The following is a 14,528-nucleotide window of genomic DNA, read 5'->3' as shown; positions in this document are numbered from 1 at the left end:
CCTATAAAAATATATATTTAAGATTATTTTCACCATCCTCATTTTGCTCTTGTTGTGAGATATTTCACCTCGTTGAATGTCCACATCCAAATCTTCCATGAAATCTCGTACACAAATTAACCCAAGAAAAGGCACATGGTGGAAACTTCTTCCTTTCAGGTTTGAGGTTTAATTATTACGCTAGATAACAATTACGATGATTATCAATGAACCATTTTGATTAGGTTATGTAACGGGAAAAATCATTGCAGCTAGTAGAAAATATTTCTTTTATAAAAAGTGTATGATCCTGTTCGTAGCAATGTCTGTCTAAGGGTTGTTCCGAGTCATCAGGCACGGATTTTCACTTTAAGAGTGTACGTTGGTCAGTCAAGGAGAAGGTCATCAAGTGTGTGTGCATTTCTTTTTTTTTTTTTAAACTCCCATTTAAATTGGTGTGCACATTCTAAGACACTTGATGGATATTTTTTTTTTAATATGTAAGCATAAAACGCTTCTGGAACAGACAGTAATTAGTCATTAGAATTTAAGCTTGAAATGAACTTAAAACTTCTTTTTTGATTCTATTTCAATCTGAATTTTGTTAGCGTATGTTCAATTATTAAAAAATAGGAAAACTTGGCCTAATGATTGTTATGGTTTTTTTTGCCGAAAATTTAGCTTAAAATTTTACGTGATCCAGATGTTTGACAGACAAAAATACTAAGAATCAGTTTATGAAAAATTAGAACTATAGTCATAAAATAAAACTCATGAAAACAGATCAAAAGCTTGCTCTTATTTAAACTTCTTTAATGAAAATTGAACTGAGTTTTTAATAACATGTTTATTTATTTATTTGTTTATTTATTAATTTTCCAAAATTCAAAATGAATATGTAATTTTAAACTGAGTTTATTATTCACCGAGTTATTGGTCGTGAGGGTAGCCAAACTGTTAAAATTATGGTTCAATTTTCTACTCTATTTCATTTCAATTTATCCGAAACGTTTGAGATTTATAATAAAATAACTCTCATGATTTTTTAAATTTTAATTCTCCTTACTGCATTTTTAGTATATAGATAACAAGAAAACGGCAGTGTTTATCTTCATTATATTCTTTAAGGTTCATCAGTACATTTGATTGAAGAAATGACCAAAATTCAAATGGATTTTATTGGTAGAATAGGCGATCCAGTTGAAAAGCTGAAGAATTCTCGAAGCCATTTAAGGAGAAAGATAAGTAACCTTTCATCGAAAAAGTTCTAGTATCCTTTTAAAATGGTATGAGGTAAGATGTTAAAAATGTGCAACTTTTTTTTATTATACATATTTCAAAAATAAAAATAGCTTAACTCTATAAGTGGGGAATTGGTGGGGGTTTGGACAGGGCATCGAACGATCCGAAAACTAATATACAATGGATTGTGGGTTCAAGCCAGCCGGAGTATCTCGGCAAATTTAGAATCATGTGTAGGGTACTAAGGTATCTTTCCAGGATTCTTTATTTGTTTCGAACAGTTTGAAGTAAGTAAGATGAGTCAAACCTGTCCCAAGCCAGTGGTAACGGACCCCTTGGTTGTGCTGCAATTATTGTTTGTGAGTTAAGCATGAACAATATTTGAATGTGCGATCGAGACTTCCCGTACCGCCTCGGGTCGAAAGACCTATCAGCCACTGGTGGGTTCAACTACATACATACATACATACATACAACAAGAATGTTTACCATAGTAAAATTATCATACGCACTGATGTTTTTGAGTCAAAAATGCTTTGTTCTCAAAAGTACCATGTGCATAGTATTTTGTTGATATGAATTGGTGCCACAATGTCTAAATTACTATGCGGACGCTAGTTGTAATAGAAATTATGATGAAATTATCATGACCATAGTATTTTCGACAACAAACATTGAGAGTTATCGAAAATTACCAGGTACATAGTAATTTCAATATTGTTTCATGCACACATTTACAAAATCGATGTTATACTTTTCGTGGTTGAAAATACTATAGCGCTGAAATGGTAAAATTATCATGACAGCGTCTTTGGGATAACCACTCAATTTTTTTCCGTGTATATGGTTTAAAGAAACTTTTTGGTTTTTTTTTTCATATATAGGTGTTTTTCAAGACTTTGAAAACTATTTCAAGTTAACTTGTTACTGTTTCTTAAAAGGGGTCTGAAATTGTTTTATAGCGGTCTCTATTTAATCCCAAGACCATTTATACAATGGTCTTTTTGAATGATATCTAGTAATGAACAATTAAATGAATCGAACAACATAGACACAAAAATGCTGCTCCAGATACGGAAGAAAACAAAAAAAGTTGTGACAAAACAAAACCGATCATAAACATTTTTTGGTAGCGTAGCGGTGTTTACGAACCATCGACGAACCGGTCGCGTCAACCGAATTGTCAACGTGCAGCATTCCATGCCATGAAGCGCACACAATGTTGATAAACTTTTACCCACTTTATACTACATTGACTGCTTGAAGGTAGCGACGAGCGAAAAAAATTCAACTTTATTTTCTTCCTCTTTGATTTGTTTATCTTGTTCGTTCCCCAGTTCTTCAGGTGGTTTGTGAAAAAGATGATGGGTAAAAGGCATAACAGCACAATTCATCAATTTGCACACCTGAATATTAACCTCTTTGGACCGTTTTTGGTTAAACTTTTGACTGACCAGCAGCAACAGCAACGATATGTGTAAATAAGACCCGGACCAATTGGTTTAACTGTTAACTGACCTTAGCCGCGCCGCGCTTTCTTGAACCGAAAAGAGTTGCCGACCTGGCACTTTGCTCTTGGCGGGGTGCAGCAACAACTTTTTCACTGACTAACCAGGGCTGGCGAAAACGGTTTTCTTGCTGCCCGAAAATGCGATTTTCGACCGACTACAACACTCGGCGATGGTTGAGGTGCAATAAAGGTGGAAATTAAAGGCGCACGCATTCAGAAAAGTCGAATCACACCGAAAAAATATGCCTTCATATAACACACCCGAAAGATGCTCGCAGTCGGTCGATTCAGTGTCCATTCAGCAGCACACACACCGAGAAAATTGGAAAAGAAAAATACCAACCTGTTCATCAGCAAGATACTGAAGTAAGCAGCAACTCGGGGTTGAGGAGAGTAGAAAACAAAAATCCACTTTCAAAGTCATTCACATCAAAAACAACTGAAAAGCTTACTCGAAAAAGTGAAGCTCGGATAACAATAAATAAAAATCACACACAAGTAGTCCGTCAAGACACATTGGTCATTCGCTTTGATGGATGATGTTCTAGCGATGCATAAACAACAAACCCCCCTTGTGTTTCAGCGCAACGCAACGCCACACTCGAAAGGAGGGAGCCAAGAAAATTTTTCTTCAAGCTGCAGTACCACTGGAAAATTTGCAAACTTCCAAAAATCCGAAACACTTCAAAACAAACACACTACAGGAGATAGCACACAATTTACCGAAACGAAGAATAACGCAAAACGTCCGCTAGCGGCACACCGTTGACGATAACTGACTGACTGCCGTGGCCGAAAGCGACGAACAGCGAGCGAAGTGACTTGCAGCAATCGAGCGACGACGATGACCAGGCCAGACCACTTGCTTGTTGCCTTAAAGTCGTACCGGACGGCAACCCGACGAACGAAGTGACCACCTCACCTGGTCTCTCTCGCTCTCTATCTATCCACTTAAGCGGATTGTATCATACCTTTTTCCACACAGGTGAGCGCGAGCGCACACTCACTCATACCAGCGAGCAAGCGAACCCTCGGTCGTCGATTTTCCTGCCCATAAGTGGTGTAGAATGCGCAATACCACACCGTAGCCGTGAACACGAGCGCAGGGGTGCCAGAAGGTTTTTTTTCTCGGCATGGTTTCCGACTGTCACTTGACACTCGATGAGCATTGGAAATTTAAGTGATTATCAAAAATTATGTTGAAGTCCTACACACCGACATAGACGTTTTACAGCCCTTTAAAATTTTAAACCTTGGGAAGTACAATTTGAAATCGCCGAGTTACATATTTCATGTAAAGTTATGAAGTAAATTTTCTGATTGCACCACTTTAAAAATTTTGTCAAAAAGCGTATGTAAATATTTGTGACAGGTGCAAAAAAGAAGCGGTCCAATGTTGCTACCTTGAGGCACTATGGAGTTATTCTAAAACTCCATTGTGTTGGTGTTCGTAGAACGCAAATTAATTTGTTTTAGTTCAAAACAGCATATCAGTAGCAGCCCTCAACTTTGAATTCGCAAAACTATGTTCTGACTGGCATACTCAAAACTAAGTTCGGCAGCCGAACTCCAATTTGAACTTTTTTCATGCCTTTATTCGTAGCTACTCAAAATACAGTTCGGCAGCCGAACTCGCTAAGTGCTTTAGTTCAACATACACAAAGAGGGTTAAATTTTTAGTTCATTAGATCGATCTTAGTTTTGCTCCTTCGCCGAAGATAAAATATGATTAGTTTTAGATCGCAGTTCGAACTCCGTTATGAAACATCGCAAGGAGGAAAAATGGAACTCAACTTTAGTTCATACCATCAAACTATGTTTTGATCACGGTCAAAACAGCACTTCAGTGGGAGCCCTCAACTTTGAGTTTGACTGTGCCATAGCTAAACTAAGTTCTGACAGGCCTACTCAAAACCAACTTTGACAACCGAATCCAATTTGAACTTTTTTATGCCTTTATTCGTAGCTACCAAAAATGCAGTTCAACCAAAATGGCACAAATGGAATAAGTTTTGAGTCCGCAGTTTGAACTCCGTTTTGAACCATCGCAAGGAGGAAAAATGGAACTCGACTTGTAGTTCAATGAATCGAAATCTGTTATGAACCACGGTGAAACTTAATTTTAAGTACTAGAATTTCTTGGACCTCACGCACAATTGAAGTAGAGAGAAATTTAACTAAGAAATTGTCGAAGTAGGTCGAACGGCATATGATAAATAGTTTACGTTTACTGATGCCTCTAGACAGGAAAGGAAACCTGGAAACGCATTGGACAGGAAGGTTAGGGATTACTACAAGCGGAATCTTCAAGAACCAGCACGAGATATGGCGAAAATAACCAAACGCCCCAGCGACTAATACAAAGGTCTGTAAGCTAATCCAAACATGAAGCAGCCAAAGTTTAACACCAAACAAGCTTAATTTGTGAAACCAAGAACTGGCGCGCATTTTGACAAACTCAATTTCAAAATATATTCAACGGAACGGTTTTTCTTGCCAACATTAGATTACCCAGAGCATGAATACCTTTTACTTAAAAGTCGCGTGATGTATGGACCAGCCGTCGACTAATCATAACGAACTCAAAAATCAGAGTTACGATTTCTCAGGCGACCGAAACGTCGGCTTTTGTCTACAGTTAATATTAGAAAAAACTATTTTTTACTAACCCAGGGTGGCCACAACATTTTCATTTTGAAATTTCCGGTTTTTTTCCCGGTTTTTCCGGTCAAAAATTCAAGGTGTTCCAGACTTTTATTCTTCATTTTCGTCGGAATATAGCAAAATTTTCAACATATTTCATTGATTTTGTTGTTTCATAACACTAAAATCGTTGAACACTTAGCGAAACTCGATTCTATTTTAAGGTTTTCATCCATTTTCTAAAAATGATAAATAAAAAAACATCCTGAACAAAATCGTTATGGGTTTTTAAGTCATGTTTTCAAAAAAAATTAAAAATCATGTGTCAGAATTTTTCAATAATTTTTTCGACATGTGACTTTCGATCATTTTTTTTATAAGTTACAGATATCAAGTGTGTTACTACAGCTCAAAAAATCCATGTCTCTGAGAATATTCGAGACTTTTCTGAGAACGTTCAATCATGTAACTCTCTCGTCACAGTATATTCAGTTGAAATCTTGTTTCCAGAGGTTTTACATTCTGTTCACTGATTCAAAGAGGGTTGTTTATAATTTTTCCATTGTTGTTTTGTTTTTTTTTTTTTTAAATACGGGGTAATTATGAACACTTGTTTTTAGGCATTGTTTTATTATCTAAACTTATTTTTAATGTTTAAATATGTACCAATAATCATCAAGATCTTTAAAATAAACCGTTATACATAACTTTATCAGTTTCTAAAAATCTGTAAATATGAGATTGTAGGACATGATTCCCTGTTCCTTTGTGAACCTGAAAATTACCCATGAATTAAGGGTAAATTTTGAAAAACCATTAATTCTATCTAGACGCAGTGTTAAGATTTATCTAGAAATATTGACAACACTAAAAATTGTTACATAACAAGAACTTAACAGTGTTCACTTTTACCCCAAATTCATCTGGTTAACTTTAAACAGATAAGACAAAAAAGAATAATCTTTGTTCATAATAACCTCAGTTGACCACAACCCTTTTCCGAAAAACTTGTCTTCTGTTTTCAGCCAAGTTTTAAAAATATTTTATTTAGTCTTCCTTCAGTAAAGATTTTTTATATTGAAAAGGCCAATAATTGAAAAAAAAAAACAAAATAATTTTGTTAATCGTTGTTATAATTGTTTTTTATACAATTGAGTTTTAGCACAGCTAACTTTCAGACTCTGAAAACTGTATCAAAAAGCGATAATCATCGATACCTACTGTGTGCATGATCATTAACATGTAGTTATTTGTGTAAAGATGCAATTCTTGTAAGTCAATCAATTGATTTTAAAAGGAATTTCTCGAATAAGCATATACTGTGTATGCCACTCGTGAAAAAATTCGACTTTTTCAGCACTCGACGTGATTATCTAACTCGGCAAGCCTCATTGGATAAATTTACAACTCATTCTTAAGAAATCAAGTTTTGCAACTTGTTGTATTAAATTACTAATAAGAAACCATTCACCAAACATTGTTTTTGAATCGCTTTTAAGATCTGAATGCAGGACATGGAATTCTGACTACAATATTTTAAAAAAAAATATGGACAACGAGTTGCATCGTCTTGATAGTTTGAGGGATTTTTGAACAGCATATAAAAGTTTGAGATGAAGAAAAATTAAAAACATTTATTAGATTCAGATTTATGCATTGTATTTTTTTATTTCAAATTAAGAATTTTAATTTTGAAATGAATATTTTAACAAAATGCATAAAGAATTCAAAATTATGATATCTTAATTTATTATCGTAAATCAATAAGAATAAGAAAAATTAAAATTGTAATTTATAATATTGCAGTTTAAATGGATTAAAACTTGCTATACTATTAAAAAAACGAACTTTAGAACCTACGAGTTTTAAGTCTAAGATAAAATTTTGATTTAAAATTGAATTTGAAAATTTCGAAAGAAATTTACAAAAGAGTAATGTTATTTTGTAGCAGCCATAAATGTTTTAAAGAAAAAAAAAATACCCTCCACTGTATATATTTACAGTTAAAAAAAAAGTGATTTTAAACATAATTTACACAGATCTATTTATTTGCAAAATAAAATATTTTTGCATAGAAAAAAAAATTCTCGACGTTTTTATAGTTCATAGTTGATGGTTAGCTTTGTTATGCAGAAAAATGTGGATTGGATTAGAATGAAAAAAGTTACAGTTAATTGTTCAACATATATTTTTATTTTGAGTCAGTTTCTTGGGCTTAAATTATGAACAAATAACTGTTCCGGTTAATGATAAAATTATAACATATTTTGTCAACAACATTTGTCAGATCCTATCAAATCTAGTAATATTGGGTTTTACTAAGTTTTGGGCTGAATCAATCATTGATAACTAATAAATCGACAAACCTCTTTAAAAAACAAAAACTGATTTGAAATCTATTTCTTATCCTTCATTTGATAGAGGATTAATATATAACCTAGAATTCCTAGTTTCAAAGGAATAATACTTAACAAAAATCCTGAAGTGTTAAAAATACAATAGAAAAAATATAACTATATTTGACATCATTGAAGAACATTTATGAGCATTTGGTATCAAAGATTCAAAATTCATTATCAACTTTGTTGGAGACTGCGAATTTTTCGACTTATGCTTTGGAAAAAATATTTGATTTATTTTGATTTAAGAAAAATCCAAAATATCTTTTAATTCTCATATTTTACCATACTGTGATGAATAAACATAAAGGATGTCTCAGTTTTCTCAGAAGTTTAATTTACTCGAGGACTTCGAAAAAGTTGATCATTGATTCGAAACCTTCAATTTAAGTATTTTAGAAAAGTTCTAAAATGTTGAAAAAAAATTTTCAAAAATTAACCCTTAAATTTCAAAAAATAGAACTAGCAGAAAAAAAAACTAAATTGCATATTTGAATATCGCCCTCAAAACAGTCAAAATCTCTTAATCCCTTTTCAAACGGAAAAACGTAGATTGAATTGCCTTGTACCATCGAAAATAAAAAAGGAAAAATAATCAAATTATTGGCAATATTTTGTTATTTTGTTTAAATGCTTTACTCGAAACACAAATATGTATATTTGAAGTGAAGTAGCATGCAATGTTGAATCATTTTAACATTTTTTTAAGAATTTACTTAGTGTCTTCTACCGACATAAACACACCCCCATAAAAAAGCTCGTAAAATTGTGAACAGTGTTACTAAAATTCCATATTTCTACTATTTTATTTCAATTTTTGTCCCGGTTTTCGCAAATCTTCAAAGGAATCTCAACAAATCCAAGCTTTAAAAAGTGTAATTCGAAATTTTCTTGATAAATTATGATCAGTTATGGAAAAATGTTAATTTTGAAGGTACAACTTAAAAAAATTATGGTATTTTTTTCAAACAGGAGATGGTTTCCTTTTTAACTCAGTAATGTCAAATTTATTATTATTAAGCTGCTGTGCGTAAAGATGATTGTCTTGTGTTAAACTCTCGAATTAAACATTATCACTCAAAAATTAGAATATTAGCATCTTTTCAAAATTTCCAAATTTGAAACAGAAATTTAACTTTGATTCGTTTGTTTTTACATGATTGATATTTTTTTTAAATGATGTGCGATAATTGAAAAAAATTTAGGAGACTTTTTGCATTTCTCATCTCATTCTTCGAGGCAGTTTTAAATTCTGGGTTTCGGTAAAATTTGTGATTTGTGTTTTCAAGTAAGAGGGGTAATTGAAGAGAAATCAGAATAGTTAATAAATTCAAAAAATTATGATATTACTCTTACACGTTTTTTGAACTGTTCAATTCTGTCTTGGAAATTTAAATTATAATATTGAATTTTGAATTTGGGGTTGAATTCCTGATCTTGGAACTAAAACTGAATTTCGGTTTCCTTTTGTCAATTTTCCCGGTTTTGGGTCTAAATTCCCGGTTTTTCCCGGTTTTCCCGGTTCGATTTTCAATTCACGGTTTTTCCCGGTTTTCCCGGTTCTGTGGCCACCCTGCATATATACTGATCTGTCCGCTGCTTTCGATAAAGTAAATCACGATATTGCAATCGCTAAACTCGAGCGCTTAGGATTCTGTGGATCCCTACTGGACTGGTTTAGAAGCTTTTTAACGGAACGAAAGTTATCAGTTTAAACTGGAAATTACTTTTCAAGACAATCCTCCGCTTGTCCAGGTGGGCCCCAGGGAAGCCACTTGGGACCGATATTTTTTGTCATCTATTTTAACGATGCACTCACTCTCTTGGACGGCCCAAAATATGGCCAAGACGATATCGATCTCTTGCAAAGGCAGTTCAACACCTTAGCTCACTGGTGTGACACCAACGCGACGGTCTTTTCATTTTCTCGCAAGCGGAACCCTCTTTACGCAGAGTACACTCTCGGAAACGAAACCATCGTCCGGCTGGACCACATCAACGATCTGGGAGCTCAACAAGTAGGGGCTATCCAGCGGCGCGTCATGCGGTATGCCTTGCGACACTTGAACTGGTTAGATCCGTTATGTTTACCTGTTAGCCGTTGCCGTCTTATTGATTTAGACACGCTTCAAGTTCGTCGAAACGCTGCACGTGTTTTAATTTTAGCGGATATCCTTGCGTCGATGATCGACGCTTCCATGCTGCTGGAAGCTATTCCCCTCAGTGTGCGACCCCGAGGATTAAGGAACCAAAATCTTTACCTCTAGGTTCCCATCCGGCTGAACAACTACGGAGCAGACAGCGATCTAATTGAAATTTTGAGAACTTTCAACAGCTTCACCGAGTACATCGAGGCAATAAATTTTGTTCAGAGACCAAACGAATGGTGCTTGGGATTAGCAGCTCATTCACACTGCACAAAGCTGATGCTCTCTCTTTGAACGTCAATAACGGCGCCGGCCACAATGGATAGATTGAAAAAAAAGAGAAGGGATGAAAGATCTGTTTTGTGTATGAGGCGAAGTTACCCCTACATTCTACCAAAATAATTTTGGTTGGAAGTGGGTAAAAGGAATTGATTGGAAAACACTTTGACTAGGCTGGCGAATGCTAGACAATGTGCAATTCGAGACCCCATACACCCAACTCTCGGGTAGTGGTCATAACACCACTAGATTGCAATTCCGATTGTCAACTTTCCCGTGCTGCTGGCTGGGGTGCGAGTAACCTTAGCGGAGATCAGGTACCCAACCCCGGTGGATGCTTTGGTCGCAGAAGAAGAAATTCGGATGAAAATCAGCAAAGACCCACGCTACGAAAAGAGCCCAGCGATTGGAAACTTGGAACATGGAACCGCCGATCTCTGAATTTCATAGGCAGTATCCACGTGCTTTCCAAAGAACTGAAGAGCCGCAAATTGGACATCGTAGCGCTGCAGGAAGAGCCCCATGGTGTACATACGTGCGTACCGAGATGGTTATACAATCTACCAGAGCTGCGGCAACACACTCGATCTTGGAACAGATTTTATAGTGACGGGGAAGATGCAAAAGCGCGTGATCGGGTGGTGGCCAATCGACCCACAAATGTGCCGGTTGAGAATCAAGGGGCGCTTCTTCAATATCAACATCATAAACGTGCACAGTCTTCACCTCAGAATACCGGCGACGACAAAAAAGAATTCTACGCGCAGCTGGAGCGTGAATACTACCGTTGCCAAAAACACGATGTCAGCACGCCCCAGCTGACAAACGAAAACGGCCTCAGACTTATCGATTATGCCGCTTCCAAACAAATGGCTGCACGTAGTACCTTTTCCAGCACCGCTTCCCACACAAGTAGATCTGGAGATCACCGTACCAAACGCAAACACAGATCGACCATGTTTTGATAGACAGCCGGCACAGATCCTGTCGAGGCGCCAACATCGAGTCAGACCACTATCTTGTGATGGTAAAGATGCGCCCAAAACTCTCCGTAGTGAACAACATACGAAACCAGCGCCCGCCTCGGATCGCACGACTAAACATCCTGAGGTCGCGCAGACTACGCGCTATCGATCGAAGCAGCGCTGCCGGCGATCACTGTTGGGATACCATAAAGACAGCCATCAACGGTGCTGCGGAGAACTCGACTCGAACTCGACGGAACGACTGGTTCGACAGGGAGTGTACGAGGGTGATGGACGAAGAGAATGTCGTTCGGGTGTCAGTAGTGCAAAGAGGCACCCGTTGAAATGTGAAAAATCACAGCGACAGCGAAAGAGGCAGCGAGTCCGAATTTTCCAGGAGAAAAAGCGCCGCATAGAGGAGGAGGAGCTCGAGAAGCTGGAGCAGCTGCATCGATCCCAAAAAACACGAAAGTTCTATCAGAAAATCAATGCATCTCGCAAAGACTTCGTGCCGCAAGCTGAAATATGCCGGGATAAGGACGGGGACATTCTGACGGATAATCGTGAGGTGATCAAAAAGTGGAAGCACCACTTCGATGAACACTGAACGGCGCACATGCAGGAGACCAAGAAGACGGTGGGGAAAGATACATTGCCGGCTAGGAAGGATGGCATCGCAGCGGAACTCATCAAAACGAGCCCGGACAAGTTGGCCGTTTGCTCCAGACTGCACCAGTCGATGGTCCGGATCTGGGGCATAAAACAGTTACCGGAGGAGTGAAAGGAGGGGTTGATATGCCCCATCTACAAGAAGGGCGACAAATAGAACTGTGAGAACTACCGAGCGATCACTATCCTCAACGCCGCCCTTAAAATTTTGTCCCGAATCTTACTCCGCCGCCTAACGCTACAAGCAAACAGATTCGTGAGAAGTCATCAGGCTGGCTTCATGGCTTTATGCCTTCTTCACATAACAGCAAATCCTCTAAAAATGCCGAAAACACCAAGTCACTATGCACCATCTATTCATCGACTTCAAAGCCGCATACGAAACGATCGACCGTAACGAGCTATGGAAAATAATGGACGAGAACGGTTTTTCCGGAAAGCTAACCAGACGGATCAAGGCGCTGATGGATGGTACGCTTTGCTGTGTGCGGATTTCGGCTAAATTGTCGGGTTCATTCGGATTGCTCAGGGGTCTTCGACAAGGCAAAATGCGTGGCACGATTTTAAACAGATCCAGACAATCTATCTGCTTCGCCGACGACATTGACACAGTTGAGCTCGTGTTTCATCCTACGCCTCCACACTCCGTTCTCCTGCGCAACGCCAAAGATGATTCTTAAAATTCGTCGCTCGAATACTCCGAGTGTGCACAGGTCCTCCTCGAGCAATATCCACGTCTCGTGCTCGTAGAGGACAATCTGATGAGCGTAGCTCACAGGGAAGACACGACTTCCGCTGATCATTTGCCCCCGGCTAGTAACAGAAAAACGTGAAAAGACTGTAAATGGACCTGTTTTTCGAAAATTTATCTTTTTATTGGCATCACAAATCGTCCAGTCATGTTCCTAAGCCCCTGTGGTTATGCAATTTTTCTTTAAATTGTCAACCATTTTTCCGTCCTTACTTTTTTACTAACTATCAAGTGAATATCATCCAAACTCAAATATTATAAAAACAATAAAAATTGCAATCGAACGCAACAACAATGGTTAAAATCGGTCATAATTTGACGAAACGGCATGCATTTCACATTGAGTGTTTGGTCGGACATTTAGTCGCCTCATTAAAACAGTGATGAATATCATCCTTAAAAAAGTTAGTCAATTTTTGAAGCTTAATAACTTTTTTATCTTAACTTTAATTGAAGTGCAACCTTCGGATGAAATATTTGTCATAGTTAAGGCTGGTTCTTCATGTTCCTCTCGAACAAAATGTCTCAAAATCCCATACAAACATCAGGCTCGTTGAGCGACCCCTTCCCGTGGTCCAATCTGGCCCAAATTTGGTATGGGATCTTGTACTAGGCCCAGGATCAATATAAGCCTGCAGCGTATAGCATTTCACAGGTTTTTAATTTCCCATACAAATTTGGGGCAGTCCAAGGTACACATACCTATTATTTGTCATTATGAATTCATTATCGATAAGTACTGCTTTTCTGTCCCTTGGTTAGTAAAAAAATACACCACTATGCAACCAAACTTCGTATAAACTTTTAAGAATAGGAAAAAAAGTTAACGACAAAATTTAGAAAAAAACATATTGTAGTTTTTTTTTTGGTTTATTTAAATTGCTTCGCTGTAGCTTCACATAGCAAACCTGGCACCACTGCCCTAACTTGCAACCCAACTTGAGACGCATGGAAAATTACACGCAGCACGCAACGCGCGCGTTACATGGCAGCAGCAAGCAACTCAGCCCGATTTGTGCGCCTGAGGACCAGAGCCAGCAAAATACCTATAGAGCGAGCAAATTTTCCCCCTTTTTGAAACGAGTTTCAGAGATTTCTGCTGCCTGCTCGGAAAACTGCCACAACATAAGTAGGTAGGTAGGAAGGTATGAAATAGAACCTCACCGGAGCAGAAACATTCAACAGCAGCAACATAGGCATACCTGTACAGTAGGTTTTTCGAAAAAGAGCTGCGCAAAGGGGACGCAAACGCAAGCAAGCACGCACGTATACACACCTGTTGGGTGCGCTCTGTGCGCATACATGTGCCGGCCTCGGCAAGGTAGGGTTTCGCGTATGTGTGTATGGTGAGGTGGACGTGAAAGTCTTGGTTTGTTCAGTTATGGTAGGGTGGATCCTTTGGAGTGATCCTCAACGTTATTTGACATCTTGTAGATATGTAAGAAAAGTTAAGGAACTGGGATTCTGATGCTGAATCTTTCAGCAGAAATGAGAACTGAAAATTCAGAATCAGTCTAAAAAATAGCCATTTCTACTGGTGTCATATGGTAGAATTCGACAACACTGTTATAGAAAATTCACTAAAATACAATCTTGAAAAAAAAAATCAGCAACGTAACACCAATATGTTGTGAAAACAGTCAGAAGTTGCTTTAATTTGAAGGTATGAAACAAATGATTTGCCAAACAAAATAGTAAAAATTTCTTTCGCACAGATGGTTTAAAAAAAGAAAGAAAAAACAATCCGAGACTGGATCAAAAACAAAACTTTAAATGACTTCGCCCCACAAATACACACAATCAAACATATACCAGACATATGTTGCCATCGAATTCCACACAAGTTCGTAAGCCGATTGATGATGTTATGTTGGAATGAAGAAAGCAAAATCGAAGAAGAAAATGGAATTGTACAACACACCACAACTCAGTAGAAGGTATGGT

The 14,528-nt window shown here is 37.4% G+C and overlaps 1 protein-coding gene across 4 annotated transcripts in view; it reads right to left on the bottom strand.

Annotated features, from left to right (window-relative positions):
• LOC129747538 (RNA-binding protein fusilli-like) overlaps window positions 1-14,528 on the bottom strand; it is a 317,363-nt gene that overhangs the window by 290,861 nt on the left and 11,974 nt on the right. The window contains exon 1 of one of the 4 annotated variants that reach the window (XM_055741810.1): window positions 3,075-3,512. The exons of the other annotated variants lie outside the window; for them this stretch is intronic. The gene's annotated coding sequence lies outside the window, so the exon portion shown is untranslated. Of the gene's footprint in view, window positions 1-3,074; window positions 3,513-14,528 lie in introns of those variants that run through there. 4 annotated transcript variants of the gene reach the window in all.

This window comes from Uranotaenia lowii, chromosome 2 (genome assembly GCF_029784155.1).
Source record: "Uranotaenia lowii strain MFRU-FL chromosome 2, ASM2978415v1, whole genome shotgun sequence".
Taxonomy (NCBI): domain Eukaryota; kingdom Metazoa; phylum Arthropoda; class Insecta; order Diptera; family Culicidae; genus Uranotaenia; species Uranotaenia lowii.
Note: the sequence above shows the minus strand (reverse complement) of the source record. Positions and strands in the feature narration are given on the sequence as shown.